Here is a 19327-nt window from a genome sequence, read left to right as displayed (position 1 = left end):
GTAGAATCCTGGGAGTTTCCCTTGCATTGGATTTCTAACTGAACATGAAAATACACCCTCATCCCCACTTTTCAGTAATCTCTTCGGTCCTCTCCCCTTCCACACATCCCTCAACCTAATCCTTCAAGTTCCAATCCCCATCTGGCCCCAGTCCACCCAGGGAAGCTCTTCTATTTCCCTTCTTAGGGAGATCCATGCTTCCCACCTTGGGTCCTGCTTGTTACCTAGCCTCTCTGGGTCTGTGGATTGTACCATGGTTATCCTTTGCTTTATAATTAATATCTATTTATGAGTGAGTACATACCATGTATGTTTTTCTGTGTCTGGGTTATCTCACTCCAGATGATTTTTTTCTATTTCCATTAATTTCACTTAAAACTTCCTGAAGTCATTATTTTTAACAGCCAGGTAATAGCCCATTGTGGAAATGTACCACTTTTTCTTTATCTGTTCTTTAGTTGAGGAGCATCTAGATTGTTTTCAAGTTCTGCCTATTACAAGTAAAGCTGCTATGAACATAGTTGAGCAAGTATCTTTCTGTCATGATTGATCATGCTTTAGGTATATTCCAAAGAGTGATGTTGCTAGGTCTTGAGGTAGATCAATTTCCAATTTTCTAAGAGACTGATATGTTGATTTCTAAAGTCCGTGTACAAGTTTGCATGCCCATTAGCAATGGAGGAGTGTTCCCCTTCCTCTATATCCTCTCCAGTATAAGCTAAGAGGTGTGTTTTTGATCTTTTTGTGTTTTAGATTCTGATAGGTGTAAGATGGAATGTTTGATTTGCATTTCCCTGATGGCTAAGGATGATGAACATTTCTTTAAGTGTTTCTCTGCCATTTGAATCTTTTGATGAGAATTCTCTCTTAAGGCCTGTGCCATATTTTTTTTAAAATTGGATTATGAAAATACACAGAAAAAACTAACTAGGGCTCATTGGAACTCATAGAGTCTGAACCAATTACCAGAGAGCCTGCATGGGACCAACTTAAGCCCCCTCTCTATATAAGTGACAGTTGTGTAGTTTGTTCTTTTTGTGGAACTTCTAACAATGAAAGTAGGGGATATTCCTAAAGGTTTGGCTGGCTCTTGGGAACTGATTCCTTATACTTGATTGCCTTGCCCAGCCTAAATACAAGGAGAGGTTCTTATTCTTAAGACAACTTGATATGCCCTTCTTTGTTGATATTCATAGGAGGCACATCACTTTTGGAACAGAAACAGAGGAGGAGTGGATTGTGGAAAGGGAGGTAGGGTACAGGGAAAAAGGGAGGAAATGGGAGGAGAAGAGGGAGGAGAAAATGCAGTAGGGATGCAGAAATAAATAAATAAAATATATTAAAAAAATTATTCCAGAGAGTATTCACAAAAATCCTACTCTAAAGAGGTCATATATGACACAATTTTTAAATTAACTTGCATGTTTAGCTCTTAAATTATAGGTAAAGGTTCTGGATTTACTTTTAGATTTTCCTAGATTACAGTAGGTAGTTTTGGGTAGATTTATCTATGTTGAAAAGGCCCGTTGAAACAGAAGGTGTATCAGATATAAATAAGCCTAAATACAACTGAGTCAGGGATAATTTAGTGAAGAAGAATAGTTGTGCCTCACCCTCAGCTGTGTGCAAGATATCTAATTTTACTAATTCACAATAGAATAAATCTGTGTAGCACTGTTGAGCTTATTGATACTCCAATAAATGTTTTTAATGTTCCAGATCTAGTATGATGTTTGCTTTTTTGTTTGAGAAAGGATCTCATTTGTCCCAAACTACACTCAAACTCACTATGAAGCTGAGGAAACCTTGAATTTATAATCCTCCTTTCTCTGTCTACCAAGTACTGGGATTACAAGCATGATCTGGATTTTATGTGGTGTTAAGGAATGAGCCAAACAGTTTAGGAATGCTAGGTAGACACTCTTCCCACTGTTTTACATCCTTAGCTTATGATTAGCAGATACTTTGCTGTATATTCATTGTAAATTAATGACAGGTTTCATAAAGACAGTTTCTTTTTAGAATATCATTTACTTTTTCCATATTTATCCCCCATTTTTTCCCTCCTTCGTCTCTGTTCTCCTTCTAGTTTTCTTCAGTTCTTCAGAGTTTCTCTTCTGGTTTTATGTAATACATGTATAAATAATTCTAGGTAGGTATGTAAACATTGAACCTAATAAGAGAGGTAATATGGTATTTGCCTTTCTGGATCTGAATCTGCTGACATCTGCTTGTATCTACTTTCAGTAAACACATTTACATTTCATCACACACACACATCATATATGTACACATGTATGTACATACATGTGCATAAATTTGAAACATGATCTTGCTTTTTATCTAGGGTTGGTCTCAGACTCTTCATCTTCCTGCTTCTTCCTTTCTAGTGTATGGTGATTACAGGTTTACATCAGCAAATCTATGTGAAAATGCTACAATTTAAAGAATTAAACAATATTTATATATAATATCAAAAATCAAGGACCTAACAATTTTGACATTTTATAATTAACTTTCAGATATTCTTTTATATTCATTTTATATTTATATGTTATCCTAGATAACATAGGGATTATTATGATTATCAGAGTAATATCAACTGAGATTATTTTTCACTTAACATTAACCAATATCTACACTATTTAAGACAGAGAAAGTTTATTTTCACTTATAATCCATGTTTATAGTGGAGTATATTGGTTGTCAACTTTCTTCCAACTTGCTTTTAAGTTGATATAATTGCTAGAAGGGCCCTGATGGCAGTGTTTCCCAAAGTACAATGTGGATACAAATGACTTGCTACAATTCATATGTTGATTTCCCTTTCAAGGTATCTGAGCTATCAATGATATTTAGACTTAGAAAAACAGACATATGAGAATTACAAAAGTTTCATAAAAATCTTGTGACTTCTAAGGACCCTTGGTTGCTTTGCACAGGAAAATCAATTTCATATCAATCACATACCATAGCTTTCTCATCATATAAAAGATTATATATTACTATCCCAAGAGACTGTAACAGCAATGCCACAATTCACTCATCAACATCAGCAATCAAATTTCAATTCAACGATGATTTTTTTAAAGTAGATAATTCTCTACTTCATATATTATATTAATGAACTGTAATTCCCAATATTCCATTTCTAAGTTTCACACACATCCTCCTGCTGTGGGATGTTCTATATGCTGTGAATGTGTTGCTCTGATTGGTTGATAAATAGAAGTTGATTGGCCAGTAGCCTGGCAGGATGTATATGCAGGATGTATTTTCAGGGTGTATGTGTATATGTATTTATGTATATGTATATGATGTATATGTGTATGTGTATGTGTATGTGTATGTATATGTATATGTATATGTATATGTATATGTATATGTATATGTATATGTATATGTATATGTATATGTATATGTAAAGAGACAAAGAGAATTCTGTGAAGAAGGCAGCTGAGTGAGTAGATGCCAGCCCACCTTCCAGGGAGCACCATGTAATGGCATACAGGTAAAGCCATGGATCATGTGGCGATATATAGATTAACAGAAATGGGTTGAGTTTAAGTTCAAGAGCTTGTCAATAGTTAGTCTGAGCTAATGGCTAGGCAGTTTTAATTAATTTAAGCCTCTGTATGTTTACTTGGGTCTGAGCAGCTATGGACTGGGTGAGACACAGGAAAAATTCAGCTACATCCTCCAGTTTCCTGATGAAGTTTATAGAAAAATATAATGCATTATACCTCTAGTAAATAAATATAGAACAATGAGTGTCTCAAAGGTAAAAGAAAACCAAAAGAAAGTCAAAGTTGAATATCAGGAATCTGCATATACAAATTAATAATTAAGTTTAAGATTTATTTTCTATATTTGTAATATATGTGCTTATAATTAGTCTCTCTCTCTGATTATTCATATTTTAATAATTCAGACAGAACTTAAAATTTCTTAAATTGTGACTTACATGCATGCAAAGTAGAGATTTTATTTTTTGTTTAATCATGTCACAAAACCAATGAAAATCAACTATTTCTGTTTAATATTGTGATTTCTTTGTAATTGTTTTTACTCCTATGACCATGTAAGGTTTTGACTAGTAATGACTGCTTATGATTATAGACCATATCCTTATGAATCATCACAGAGAGAAGACAAAAATAACATATGTGATATAAGAACAAAGAAAATCAAGTGAAAAATATATAGCCACTCTCTCTGTGACCCAAAGCTAAGACCATTTTTTTTATGCCAAATGCAGTTTATTGAAGGAGGGAGTAGGTCTTAAATACAGGCTTACAGTACAATGGGAGAACCCCTGAGGGCAGAAGTTCACTACTGATGTTTTACAATCTTGCATCTAAGCTGTTAACGCCCAATATGCAGGATACACAGACAAGGATCTTCCCTTAAGCATTCAGGAGGGTGGAACCTGGCAGGGAATTAGCATAGGGAGGATATCAAGGTCCAGGTCAGCAAGCAAGGCAACAGCTACCCAAAATGGGGGCCAAGGCCCTACAGGTGCTTCCTTTTACTAAAAAATGAGCTTCTGACTTAGGTTGCATGGGACGTCAGCAGGTCCCCTTACCTGTCATGGAGACGACTGCCCAGGCCACACAGGCGCTCTGTGTTAGGTTGGTGAGCGCACCCCCCCCCAGGTATTACTCATATCTGAATACTCATTATTATACAGGCTCAATCCTGTGTGAGCTTCAGAGTTAACAGTTGCCAAAGATTTCTAAGTGGCGCTGAGCTTGCAGTCTGTGTGTTCAACACAGAAAAGACCAACAGAAGCTAAGTCCAATTCTTACATTTAGTTTCAAGGAAGCACTGAGGCTGACCAAAAGTGTCAATAATAAGTACCTCCTACCCGGGTGGACTAGGCTGTGTTTTATGGTTGCAACGAAGGGACCAATTTCTTTATTACTTACCTTGAAAGGCAATCTTATAAGGAATCTTGACGGAATCACAAACCTAAATTTTATACATTAAAAAAAAAATCAGTCAGCTCTACTTTAAATCATCAATACTTTTTAATATCAGGAGATATTGAATATTGAGAGCAGAAATGGGTACAAGGAATTAATCATCACCTTTTGTCACCTCCCAATCCTAGTAAGAAAGGCACATAAGCTAAGGATAATTGGGCTGCTTTGTTCTTGTTCCTTGACCTTAGCAAGTTCCTCATTTAGCTGTCTGCCTTTCTAAAATGTTAGATTGTCATCTTGGGTTTTCAGCCTCAAAATAATCTAACTCAATCATCTTAGTCTAAGTTATTTTCAAAGCTTTGTTTCAGCTATGATGTACTCCAAACTTGTGAATGCACCTCCAAATATTAGGTTAAAAGAATTTAAGCTGGATGGGCCTCTGGGACTCAATTGTTTTTCTTAATTTTTAAACTAAGGCACAGTCTATATGGCTCATCAATAGAAACTCATGTGGTCCAGCTATGTGACACTTCCTTTTTTATTTTTTTTATCATCAAAACTCTATTTAAATTAACATCATTATTATCAATTAGACAGTAGAGTTTAGGGAGAAATCATCTTTATAATAATCCACAGGTAAAAATGCCCAGTAGAATGAGGTGTTTCCATTAGATACACTTCATCACAGGCAGGGGGATTCCTCACACCTTTTCACACCATGCCAGATACCAGAAAAAGATAGCTGCAGAAAACATGTAAAGGCACCTCAGAAGCAATAGACATTATAGAGTCTGTGGTCTTGTGACCTCGCCTATCTGAAATTTACCCATCAAGGTTTTGTTTCCTGGTGGGCTGATCCCCTGAAGTCAATTGTCATCTGCTGCTCCTATGACTTGGCCACTGGCTATCAGGTAAAAAATATGCGCTCTCTCTCTCTCTCTCTCTCTCTCTCTCTCTCTCTCTCTCTCTCTTTGTGTGTGTGTGTGTGTGTGTGTGTGTGTGTGTGTGTGTGTGTGTTGTGGCATGTTATTCACAGTCTCAAATGTAGCTCCATATAGAACCTTTAATTTTTGCTTCCATATGCTATTCTTCCTTTTTATCCTAAATTCTGTTTTAGCCTGTAATACTGACTGTTATATCTTGTGAACTCGTTTAACAATATTTATGGTAATATTAATATTGGGATCTGTAGGGTTAAGAAAGCAACATCTATGATTATATTCTGGAATCAGAATTAACCATCATATTTTTATTTGATGTGATTTTGCTCAGTTGATGCAACAGTAAAACAATGCAGAAGTCAATTTAGAATGAACATACAGATGTCAGAATATGCATAGAGTCCAGCATTAAAAAACTAGAAAACATAGGTCAAATTTGAGAAATATTTGAAAAGGTAATGTATAAAAAACTAAGTATGAAAAAAAAAAGAATTTATTATATAGCCAACCATGTATAACATAGAAAATGCATGATAAGCTCAGGGTCCTTGCTGTTTTCTGTTTTTTTTTTTTTTGTTTTTTTTCTTTTGTCAACTTGAGAGTATTAGAGTCATCTGGAAAGAGGATCCCCCATTGAGAAGTTACTAACATCAGATTGTCTGAAGGTATGTCTCTAGGGTACTTCCTTAATTAATGATTGATGTACACTGGGAGTGATGAAAACCCTGGGTAGTGATCCTGAGATGTATTGTAAAGTGGGCTGAGTAAGCCATGTGGCAATAGGAGACAGGAAGCAATGTTCTGTTCCTCTGCTTCTGTTCCTGCCTCGAGGTTCCTGTTTTAAGTTCCAGTCCTGACTTCCCTATGTGATGCACTATGACTTGACTGTTTCAAGATTAAATAAACCCTTTATTCATCAACTTGACTTTGGTCATGGTGTTTTATCACATCAATAGAAACTCTACCTAATACACTAAGCACTTACTGTTATATGTATAGTTTACCATTTGGTTTTAATAAACATGGGTCAGCTAATACATAAGTAAGTTCTTGATTCAAATACAAGTTCTTCTACTTTCTAATTCTGATATGTCTTGGAATCATTTTTTTTTCTCCAATTCCAACTTTTAACACGTTCTGAACTAATCCAAATGAAATTCGACATAGAAATCTTACTATAAATATCATAACAATGATGGATATATTTCTAAGAGTAGCTTGACTAACAAGACAATTTATAAGGACATAGGTCTTGACTAAATTTGTAAGAAAGAGACATTAATATACTACTTGTCCCCCTGCTGTACAGGTAGAGAGATAAATTTACACCCCTGCCCATTGATTTGGTGTTAGACATATTTTATTGTTTTTATGTGAGTTGCCTTTAGAATAAACTCATGTGAAATTTAGTAGACTGGAAGGATATGAATAAACATAGAAATTAAAAGGCAGAAAAGTCATGCGTGCTTAGACAGGATCACCACACACCATTATGAAGATAAGCTTTATCAACAGGATAAAAAGATAAAATCAGAAAAAATTAAAAATAAATAGGACTGATAATTAGACAATGGAAAAATTCTAGTTAGTTAGAAAAGACTATCACAGAGGGTAATTTAATGATAACTGAAGAGTATTACAGAATTAAAAATAAAATATAAACAATAGAGGTGTCTTTGACTTCGTCTAAAATACGTGACTTGTAACCAATCTAGCAAATGTTGAATAGTCAATAAAATTTAATTATTTACATAAAATGTATACTTGAAAATAATCCATATGATTGCTGAATATAAATGATTCAGGTGAATGGTCCTAAAATAAGAAAACTTGATATGTTAGGAATAAATAAGTTGACTGCAATGGCAGATATTTTTCCAAATAATTCATCCTTTTGATGTTGTTGTTTTTTATTAATTTCTAAGCAACTCCTTACAAGGCTATGAGTATCTCCTATTTTGTACCACACAATGTAAATTTCATTAAATATGTATTTTTGATATAACATAGTAACTCCTCAAATTAAATGAAAACATTTGGATTAAATTTTCTTTGCTCAAAGCCCTGACTCTTGGCATCATGAGAAATGTCACTGTGAATTGGTAACATTGGAGATAAAAATAATTATCATAGATTGGTCCCATGGAGTCAGAAATTTGGCTTATTTAGTGAGTGAAATGCTAGATTATGTTTTCACATGAAATCAATTCACCTGTTAACACTTCTCAAGTACAAAGTGCACTCAAAACTAACAGCAGTGAATTGTTCCTGGAGAAAAAAAAGGATTCGGTGTGAATTGATGTTCATAAATTCTCACAAAAGGACCTCTTCTTTTATCTGGATGGGGTTTTGTTTGTTTGTTTGTCTGTTTAGGTTTGGGGCTAGTCCTTAGAATCAAAGCAAACTCAAAAGACCAATATAGTCATTTGAACTTTGCTGTAAAAATGAATGAAATGAAAGTTCTGTTTGTAGAGGAAAGCTATGTCTTGTTTACATGGAGGAAAAAAGCAGTAGAAAGAAATCTTCCCCAGGGAAAGACATTCCCTGTTGATTTATGTCTGCAAAAGTAGAGAAAAAAATAACCGATGTATCTGATTTGAGGTCAGTGTGCAATGCACAGAAATTTAAGCCACATAAAACTTTGGTTTTAGGATGTAGATATGAACTATAATTTGTGTTTCTATATGTAACAGTAGAGCAGGAAACATGAAGATGATTAATTTAGTATACCCATTATAATGAAAGCACACACACTCACATAAAAAATATATCCATTCACACATACATAGATGCATACATACACACACAAATGCACATAAATGCATGCCACACATATCCAAGTCACATTAATCCGGACAGGAAGAGTCTTAATTTCATGTAAATATTTTGTTTTACCATGCATGTGATGGAAATGAACTTAAGACTAATCATTATGACCATGTCTAGCTGAAGGATTCAGACATGTTGCCACTAATTTTTTAAGCATACTCTCTGATGGGTTGAGCTGGGATGTTGAAATGTTCTGCTTAGAAATATACAGAGGTTAAATGGATGCATTATTGTATATGATAGCTGTAACTATCTTGTTCTGGTTTAAAGGTTGCACCTACTCTTTTCGGGATGGCTTTAGCTTCTTACATCCAAAGTAACAGGACTACAATGTGCAACTAGTGCTAGTGTAAGCCATTCCTTCTTGCAACTGTGTATTTTGGGAAAGACTATGTGGGATATATGGTAACCTACCCATTAGATGCATCTTTGATCATAGAAGAATTAGATTAAATAAATAGAGCTATAGTAAAAGGGGCCCTCAAACAGATTCTGTTATAATTGTCTATGCTATGCTTACAGCTAACAGTTTAAAGTAGGTTCGTGTATTTTCACCAACATTAATTTGACTCATAGCCACCAAATTTTATGTTTTCAATTTGCATTGGGAAGCAAATCAGGATTGATGATATTAGCCAGTTATACCCTAAGGTGCAAAAAAAAAAAAAAATACTCTGCACTAGAAGAGGAAATTGCCAACTAAAAATCCCTCTACATAAGATCAATTTGCATTCAACTTTTAGAAAGCAGGATTTAGGTAATTTCTGTCATGACAACTAACGACTAATGAGTGTCACATTTGATCTTATTGATTTATGTCCTGCTCTGAAGTAGTTATTAAATTTAGAAAGGAAATCTTTAGAAAAGAGTTCCCATTTTTTTAAAATCCAAAGACAGGTGTAAGTAAAGCATTTGTTTCACATCATTCTTAAGAAAAAAAATTTAATATAAAACTGATAATTAAAAGATCGATGAAGCATAATTTTTGAAATCATCTTAATCATGTTCAAACATTTACTAAAGTTTGGAATCTGAGTGATAATTTTGAGATTTATTTTATACTTATGTGTGTGTGCTTCTCTCTCTCCTCTCTCCTTTGTGTGTGTGTATGGTGGGTACCACATGTATGTATTTGTCATCATTGGTAATAAGAAGATTTCAGATCCCTTAGAACTGGATTAGGATCCTTGTTAGCCACTTCACAAGGGTGATGGGAACCAAATTTAGGTTCCCATGTCAGAGCAGTAAACACTATGACTACTGAGCCACCTCTACTGGCTATTTATTTGTTTATTATAATCAAGGATCTATAAATAGTTTTAAATATTAAATTTTGTGCAAAATACCTGATGTTGCTACTGATCCTATGACAACTGAAACTGTCCTCAGTTCTCTGTTGGCAAAGTTTATTCAAATCACTGTACTTATATGGACCATTCTGTTGGGACAAGGGTAAAATTGTAACCTGTGAGATTATGTTTGTTATAGAGAATATCTTCAAAGAATATTGTCATTGTTTAAATCTGTGAAATTATAATAGCACAGCAATTTCTCACTTTTTAATATAATTCTAATCAGGAGAGTGATGTCCATTTCACTGTGTTAATATTATAGCTCAGTATTATTTTATTGTTGTTTTATAATATGAGCACCACATGACTGCTCTGTCAAGAGGCATACATGCAGATGTGATTCCTCCTTTCATGATTATTTCTAGATATAGCATTTTGTGTTTCATATTTGTATCTTAGAGACAACCACTATTATTATCTGTACTGTACTCGGAGTCACCCAGTCCATAAATGTCTAAGTTTGATACCTAAACTTGAACTAGTGAATTTGTCCTCCAATTCTGTCTCATGGTCAGGTGTCAATAAATGCAAAGAAAGTGACCCAATACCTGAAATGATTAACTTTGCTTAGATACAACATGAATAACACTTTCTGTTATTATTTATCCTAACTCTTAGACCTCAATAACCTTTATTCTTAGATCTGTTGTTTGATTTTCAATTATTAGAGTGCAGAATATATTAAGGTAGAATTAGATAACTACAGGTGCAGTTTCTTATTTAAAGCTCAGTGGGGTTTTGCCTTAGTGAAATCATAGAAAACCCTAATAGTTCCAAATAGATGTTATTTGCTAACCTGCATGAGAGCAAAGTGAGTTTTAACAGCAGGTGATGCCCAGAGTATTCCAAAGAGGACCACATGAGTTGTGTATGAGGGATTGAGCCTAGATAATCTTGCCTTTGTGATACTGCCCAATCTGTAAATGACTTCCTCACTTCTTTCAACCTTCTCTATCCAGTCATTGGCCAGGATACTCTATTGAAATTATCCCATCTCAGCTTCTGGTATAATGAGAATGGTAGTCAGCTCTGCTCAATTCATTGTTCCTACCGTGCTCAGCTCCATGGGAGCAAAAACATAATGGACCAACATAATGGATGACTGAATTGGAAATAAAAATAAGCTATTTGTTTGAAATTTACCTCCCATTCATTATATAGTTGCTTAGGAGGTCTCCCAAGTATCTGTAGGAGAGCTTTTTCCGGAAAAGTTATACAATCTATATTTATGTGCTGAGATTTGAAAACACATGTGATTAAAATAAAATTTCATGGCCTCGGTTTCTCTCTCTCTCTATTTCTCTCTCCTCTGTAATCTCTATTTTTGAAACACAGTCTTGAGGAAATTGACATGAAATCTTATAAAAATATATCAATAACTAATTATATATAAATATAGAGGAAGGCATATTCATATATAAACATAAATCATGAGCGAAAATGGAGTTCCATTCATTTTGAGTCTTGAACATTCTTTGGATATGCAACACGTATGTAACTTTCACAAGATGATCTTAATAAAAATGATTTATCTGTTCATACCACATGCTTTGTCAAAATTGGGACACTATTATCTAAAGATTTGGAATAAACACTATCAAAATGCATTTTCCATATCTGAAAGAGCTGTTATTTCAAGCATAGGTGCTATTATTGGTAGAAAGGGTTTTACTCATATTTGACATGTGTCTCATTTAACATATTTTCCTTTACATTTAAGATTACTGTTAGTATTAGTATTATTACCTGATGGTCAGTCAGCATGCAGTCACCAAAGCACAAGAGAGATGACTCTGTATTAGACATAAGAAAATAATAAGCTGATGTAACATGCTTTCCCAGGAGAGGGATGACAACTAAATTTATGATTCTTAAATGAAAATTGAGAATGATATACAATCAGTTATGGGAAGACATGATTGTACTGGCAAAGGTTTAACACTACAGGCTGGTAAGTTATAAAACCTTTGGCAAATCTTAAGACCAGGATCATTTTGATAGAAAGCTGTTTGTGTAAAATGTGTGAAGACATCTAAACCATGAAGTCCTGTGCTAAATAATTAAATAAATAAATAAACTTCGTGGAGTTCCTAAATTTTGCCACACTTTAAATAATGCATATTCTTTTTGTTTTGTTTTTTCGAGACAGGGTTTCTCTGTGTAGTCTTGGTGCCTGTCCTGGGTCTCTCTCTGTAGACCAGGCTGGCCTTGAACTCGCAGAGATCAGCATGGCTCTGCCTACCGAGTGATGGGATTAAAGGTGTGCACCACTGCTGACCACAATAATGTATTTTCTTGATAAAGATAATCTATAAATAACCCTGCAAAAACAATAATTCATGGAAAAGGGGTTCATTGGGCTAAGAAATTCTACTGCTTCTAGCTATTCACATAAAAACAAAGAATCTTCAAAGTTTGCAGTTTTCCCATGAAATTACTAGCTTAAAACATGAAAACCCCACATACATGGGGCACTTTTATTACTAGTTAAGCCAAACAAATTCATCAGTTTACACAGCAATGACAATAACTGTTAATGAAAAACTTCTGATAGACATGAAAGATAGAAAACTACCATAGTTTAGCTCCAAAACATAAAACACTCACAGGCACATAGAAAAGATAGAGATTAACAAAGGGGGACTGGCAGCTGGAAATCAGGACCTAGTATGACCAGAAATTTTAATGTTAGAATATCAATAAGATCAGATTCATAGTGACCCAACTTTAGCGTTTTTTTTTTTTTTTTTTTTGGTTTTTCGAGACAGGGTTTCTCTGCGTAGCTTTGCGCCTTTCCTGGAGCTCACTTGGTAGCCCAGGCTGGCCTCGAACTCACAGAGATCCGCCTGGCTCTGCCTCCCGAGTGCTGGGATTAAAGGCGTGCGCCACCACCGCCCGGCGACTTTAGCGTTTTTGATATTACATCCATTCTACTTAAGTATGTTAAATAACTACAACTCTGCTGGTTTATTGTATGATTTCTGGGGTTGAATTGTTGATCAGATATGGTTGAAAAGTCAATAGTAAATGAGCTGCAACACTTGATTCTGGCATACAGTACAATAAGAATAGAAATTATTTTTTCCATTTTCAATTTGACATTTATATATTAGTCTTCACTGCCATAAGACTTATTTGTGGAATTAGAATAGAATTAATCACTAAATGGCAAAATAATATCATTATGTTATATTATATAAAAATATGGCTTATTTTGTATTAGTTTTCAATATTTTAATTCTCTTAGCAGTAGCATATTTTGTTTTCCACCTCTGCATATATCTATTGATTACATATATGTGTCCCAAATGCCATAGGAAAGCTAGTAAAGGATTAACTGTGACACTAACAAATTTGTTCCAATAATTAACTGTAGCTTTCTTGTATTTATATACAAAGTTGTCTATCAAAAATGAACACTCAAAATATTTTTACTATATATGCTGCTCATTTATTTTATTCTGCAAAAATGGTAATTTTCAGTACAATAAGCAAATGATTTGCAGCTCAGTATTTAATGATGATTTTTAATGTATTCACAAATTTGTTCACTATACTTAATTTATAAAAGAAAAGAAAGTATTTTTAAAAATTCAAAAATATTGCTCTAACCCCAGTTGAGAGGCTATAGGCAATTAAGAATTATTCTTCTGCCAAGCATGGTGGTGCACGCCTTTAATCCCAGCACTTGGGAGGAGAGCCAGGTGGATCTCTGTGAGTTCAAGGACAGCCTGGTCTACAGAGCGAGATCCAGGAAAGGTGCAAAGCTGTACAGAGAAACCCTGACTCAGAAAAACAAAAAAACAAACAAACAAATGAAAGAAGAATTAGTCTTCCATAGGCATGAGCTTCCTCATCATACAATTATATATCTTTTATATAATTATGATATATTATATAACATTAAATACATATTTAACTATTCTCATGTTACAAATTATATTACATTAAATATATCTCATATAATGCATATTAAATATATATTTATATATTCTCATATGTGTGTGTGTGTAACAATAATCTACCCCTCAGTGGTCAGTTATATATGTTGACTTGAGGAAGAAACATTTTAAGAACCATAAATTACAAATAACTGGAGGAAAACAATGTCATCCGGACACAGTAGACCTGACACACATATGAATTCAAAGAGACTGTGGCAGCATGTACAATTCCTGAACAAGTACAATTCAGACAGCATTCCATTACTGACAAAGGAAGTAGACACAAAGTCACACACCTAATCAAGGAGCTATGTGTCACTGATATCTAAGGAAAACAGAAAATCAGTTTCCCTCAATGCAGTGTTACTTAGTCTATCAGCCACACTCCAGGGCAGGCTCCATTTTCAGTAGTAGTTGGTAGGCATTGAGGTCTCAGGAGCTCAAGCCACAGCCAGTGTGGCATTCTCTTCCTGTTGCCCAGGGATCAATATGTAGAACTCTCAGCTCTTTCTCCAGCACCATGTCTGCCTGTATGCCATCATGCTTCCCACTATGATGTAATATACTTAAGCTCTGAACTGTAAGTGAGCCCCAATTAAATGTTTTCCATTGTAGCAGTTGACATGGCCATGGTGTATCTTCACAGCATGAAACCCTAAGACAGGTAGTGAAAATAAAATCACTTTAATAACATTAATAGGAACTAAATTAATATTTGATTATGTTAAATCTCAATTTACAATTTTTAATTCTTTGGCAAGGATAGAAGCAGAATAAAAGCTTTAATGCTGGCAGGACATTTCTATTTCTTCATGGACTTTTTCTTAAAGAGAGAACTGCATGTGAAAAATATGGCTAACAGCACAGTATTCATTTCACATTCTTTTGTGTATTTATTCTCACATTGGAAATACTTATTTTAATATTTTATTAAAAAGTGCTTTTCAAACTGTTCACTTTTTAATTAGAAATTTACAATGTAAACCTTTCATTTAGTTTTAAAATTTAGTGTTTGTATGTGTGTGTGGGGGGGTATATAGATTAGAGGAAAATTAGCAGGGAGTCATTTCTCTCCTTCTTCTATGTAAATCCCAGTAGTCAAACTCAGCCTTAACTGTACTTGGTGGCAAAAGCTATTACCCTATGAAAAATGATTATACTAACCAATTTTTTAAATTGTTTCAATATAATATTCCATAAAAGTAAATATGCATGTATATATCAATGTCATGTAATGTAGCTGTGTAGATAGCAACACTGGAAGATTCATGATCTAAAACAACCTAGAAACTGAACTAGGCTATACATGGTGTGATAGCTATTCTCTGTTGTAAACTACACTATACATGGAATGAACTACAATCCAGAAATGGAGGACAAAACTGTGATCCAGATCATGATGCTGAAAGATTCATGCTTTTGACCCAGACCTTGAGGCAGGGAGAAACATGTCTTTAATCAAGATCTTGAGGTAGGAAGACAAATCTTTAATATGGGCTGTACCATCTTCTGGAAGTCTGTATAAATATATGGAAGTAGGAAAGTTTTGTTTTTTGCTTGTTGCCCTTGTCTTGTGAGCACATCCATTCCTTTGCTACTTCAGGATTCCAGTATACAGAGAAGACCAGTTGAGACACCCAGGCTAATGGACTGAGCAACTACTAGATTCTTGTACTTTCTATTCACAGCTAGCTTTGGTTAGATTAGTTGGACTTCAGCCTGTAAGTCATTCCAGTAATATATAAATTCCATAGGTTCTATGACTATATATTTATTACAAAGATTCTGTAACTTTTAACACCTTGACTTATAGGGATAATATGTATTTTTAAACAATATACAATATATATTATATATTGTAGGGAAATATATATATGTATATTTATATATGGTATATTATTAATGTTATATTTTATATACATAATTGTATAATTTTAGAGGTATAACAGTAGTACAATTTACAAGTTCTTAGACAAAAATCTATTTCATTTATTTTTCACAAACAATCTCTTTGATTCAATTAACTGACATAAATATTTATATTCAATGACAATAATGACTATGTTTAATAAAAATAAATTATTTTTGATATTAAAGCTAAAAAGGATAATAAAATGTGTTTTCCCAAATGGAGACACATAATATAGTAAATTAATTGCATAATTAAAAATCTATGAGAATGCTTAGGTATATGATAAACAACATGTTTCTCAGTATCAAATACATAACACAACAATATAATTAAAATACAGAAAACCTGGTAGGACAATAAATGAAAATATTTTTTAATAAAGCAACAAAATTTGAATAAATATAATGTTTGATGTATATTAAATAGTGTTTTATTAAGCCAATAAAATAATTGTTTAGTCAGGAGGGTTTGGAAATATTTAGATAAAAGTATTTTGAGATGCTCTTTAGTTAATAAACATGGATGGTACTGACTAGGACCATTTATAATATTATTATTATTAGAAAAGAGAGTAACAAGACTCTCTAGTGTAAATATTTAAAGTATTAGTTTCAAAATTAATGTTAAACAGCAAAATAGAATATTATTCTAAGAATTGCTATTATTGATTCTTTTTTCTATAGTTATCACAATGCATAAGGAATATATTAACTCTATTTATAATATAGTCAATGAATATCTTAAAGAACCAAACCTTTAAATGATAAAAAAAGGAATATTGAGACATGAAATTGCAAAAAAAATACAATTGCATCATGGGAAATATTACTTCTTCCTTAATATTAATTATACAAAAATAGAAGATATTAATATTATTTTTCTTGAAGTCATATATATTCTAGCTTTTTCTTTAAAAATTATTATTACATAAATAAAAGAGTCATTTAAAATGCATAGTATTTGCTTGTTCATTTACCTTCACAAAATTTGATTTCTTGATTCACCTATATCCATTATGTGTTGTGTTTGAGCCAGGAGACCTCCAACTTCATGGTAATGACTTGACCTATATAGGCTTCCTCACCACATTGTGTTATCCTCTTTTATTTGCAGAGAGAGTTTTAAAACAATTATATTACAGGTCTTTGGCTAAGATTCATGAGTTTTTATCATACTTTTGTTTTCTTGGGGAATCAGGAACAATTTCATGGGTAACACAAACAGATAATATCACATCTTACATTAAAATGTTATTGTCTCTGTCAAGTGGATATAGTATTCAACATATAAGTATATGCTAATGTGTAATATAGACAGTTATAAAATATTTCTTCTAACCAATAATATTTCACATATCCTACCTTAAAGGTTAAAGCATAGACCAAAGATTTCTGAGGCAAACCCCAATTTACTGGTGGATACATCGCATTAGCCTCAAGATGTGATTCTAAGTATGATCTTTTTGAATAAGGTTCTGACTGGGATGGAAACACCATGGTCCTACTCTGAAGAGATATATTATAGGATTATAAACATAGTATATAAACTTAATTCAAAATGTAGAAAATAGATCTATACTGATCATACTGTATAAAACTGAAGTCCCAGTGGATCAAAGATTTCAACATAAATTCAGTTACACTGAACCTAATAAGAGAGGAATTTGTAAATATCCTCAGTTGTGTTGGCACAGGAGACATCTTCCTGAATAGAACACCAGTAGCACAGACGCTAAGATTGATTATTAAGAGATGAGACCTCTGTGGGACTCTCTAGCACTTTGTTTCTTCCTATTCTCATGTGGTCTTCATTTACCATTCCTTGTTCTCCCTCCCTGTTCTTGATCCAGCTGGAATCTCCCACTCCCCCAAGCTCTCTTTCCCTCGACCCTCGCCCTTCATTACCCCCAGTCACATCCAGGCTGTTCATGAAGAACTCATCCATTTCTCTGTCATTGGGCGATACCTGTATCTTTTTTGGGGTCCTGTTTTCCAGGTAGCCTCCCTGGTGTTGAGTATCAGTCCAGTCATCCTTGTTCCACATCTAGTATCCTCCTCTGAGTGAGTACATACCATGTTTGTCTTTCTGACTCTGGGTTACCTCACTCAGGATGATTTTTTTTAGATCCATCTATTTGCCTGCAAACCTCAGGATGTCATTGTTTTTCTCTGCTGAGTAGAATTCCATTGTGTATATGTACCACATTTTATTTATCCATTCTTCAGTTGAAAGGCATCTAGGTTGTTTCCTGGTTTTGGCTATTACAAACAATGCTGATATGAACATAGCTGAGCAAGTGCTCTTGTGGTATGTTTGAGTATTCCTTGGGTATATGCCCAAGAGTGGTATAGCTGGATCTTGGGGGAGATTGATTCCCAATTTTCTAAGAAAGCGCCATATTGATTTCCAAAGTGGTTGTACAAGCTTGCATTCCTACCAGCAGTGGAGGAGAGTTCCCCTAGCTCCACATCCTCTCCAGCATAAGGTATCTTCAGTGTTTTTGATCTTATCCATTCTGACAGGAATAAGGTGGTATATCAGAGTTGTTTTGATTTGCATTTCCCTGATAATTAGGGATGTTGAGCAATTCCTTAAATGTCTTTCAGCCATTTGAGTTTCCTCTGTTGAGAATTCTCTGTTTAGTTCTATATCCCATATCTGAATTGGACTATTGGGCATTTTGATGTCTAATTTCTTGAGTTTCTTATATATTCTGGATATCAGTCCTCTGTCAGATGTGGGGTTAGTGAAGATCTTTTCCCATTCTGTAGGCTGTCACTTTGCCTTGTTGACTGTATCCTTTGCTCTACAAAAGCTTCTCAGTTTCAAGAGGTCCCATTGATTGATTGTTTCTCTCAGTGTCTGAGCTACTGGTGTTATATTTAGGAAGTGATCTCCTATGCCAATGCGTTCAAGACTACTTCCTACTTTCTCTTCTAGCAGGTTCAGAGTAGCTGGATTTATGTTGAGGTCTTTGATCCACTTGGACTTAAGTTTTGTGCACGGTGACAGATATGGATCTATTTGCAGCCTTCTACACGTTGATATCCAGTTATGCCAGCACCATTTGTTGAAGATGCTTTCTTAATTCCATTGTGCACGTTTGGAGGCCCACAGAAATCCACAAAGATGCCCCCACAATAGACTGCTGGCAATGGTCGACAGACAGCCTGAATTGACCTACTCTGGTGATAGAATGGCCAAACACCCTAATTGTTAGCTAGAAACCCCATCCAGTGACTGAGGGAACTGGATACAGAGATCCACAGCCAGGCCCTGGGTGGAGCTCTGGGAGTCCAATTGGCAAGAAAGAGGAGGGTTTAAATGAGTGAGAATTGTTGAAACTAGGTTGGATAAAGCACAGGGACAAGTAGCCAAACAAATGGAAACACATGAACTATGAACCAATGGCTGAGGGGCCCCC

At 34.3% G+C, this 19327-nt stretch overlaps 1 long non-coding RNA gene across 2 annotated transcripts; it reads right to left on the bottom strand.

Moving 5' to 3' along the window:
- Nucleotides 1-4237: 4237 nt before the first annotated feature.
- LOC121821601 (uncharacterized) lies at nt 4238-14463 on the bottom strand. Of its 2 annotated transcripts, XR_006062378.2 has the most exons (5): nt 14288-14463; nt 11794-11840; nt 10042-10133; nt 4929-4971; nt 4238-4429 (listed from the first exon to the last, which is right to left on the bottom strand). It is a non-coding gene; the product is annotated as an uncharacterized LOC121821601 (long non-coding RNA). The 2 variants fall into 2 exon arrangements; XR_006062379.2 differs by lacking the exon at nt 10042-10133.
- Between the last annotated feature and the right edge of the window lie 4864 nt (nt 14464-19327).

The sequence above is a fragment of the Peromyscus maniculatus genome, chromosome 12, assembly GCF_049852395.1.
Source record: "Peromyscus maniculatus bairdii isolate BWxNUB_F1_BW_parent chromosome 12, HU_Pman_BW_mat_3.1, whole genome shotgun sequence".
NCBI lineage: Eukaryota > Metazoa > Chordata > Mammalia > Rodentia > Cricetidae > Peromyscus > Peromyscus maniculatus.
The sequence above is the reverse complement of the archived record's forward strand: the minus strand, read 5'-3'. Positions and strand labels throughout refer to the sequence as shown.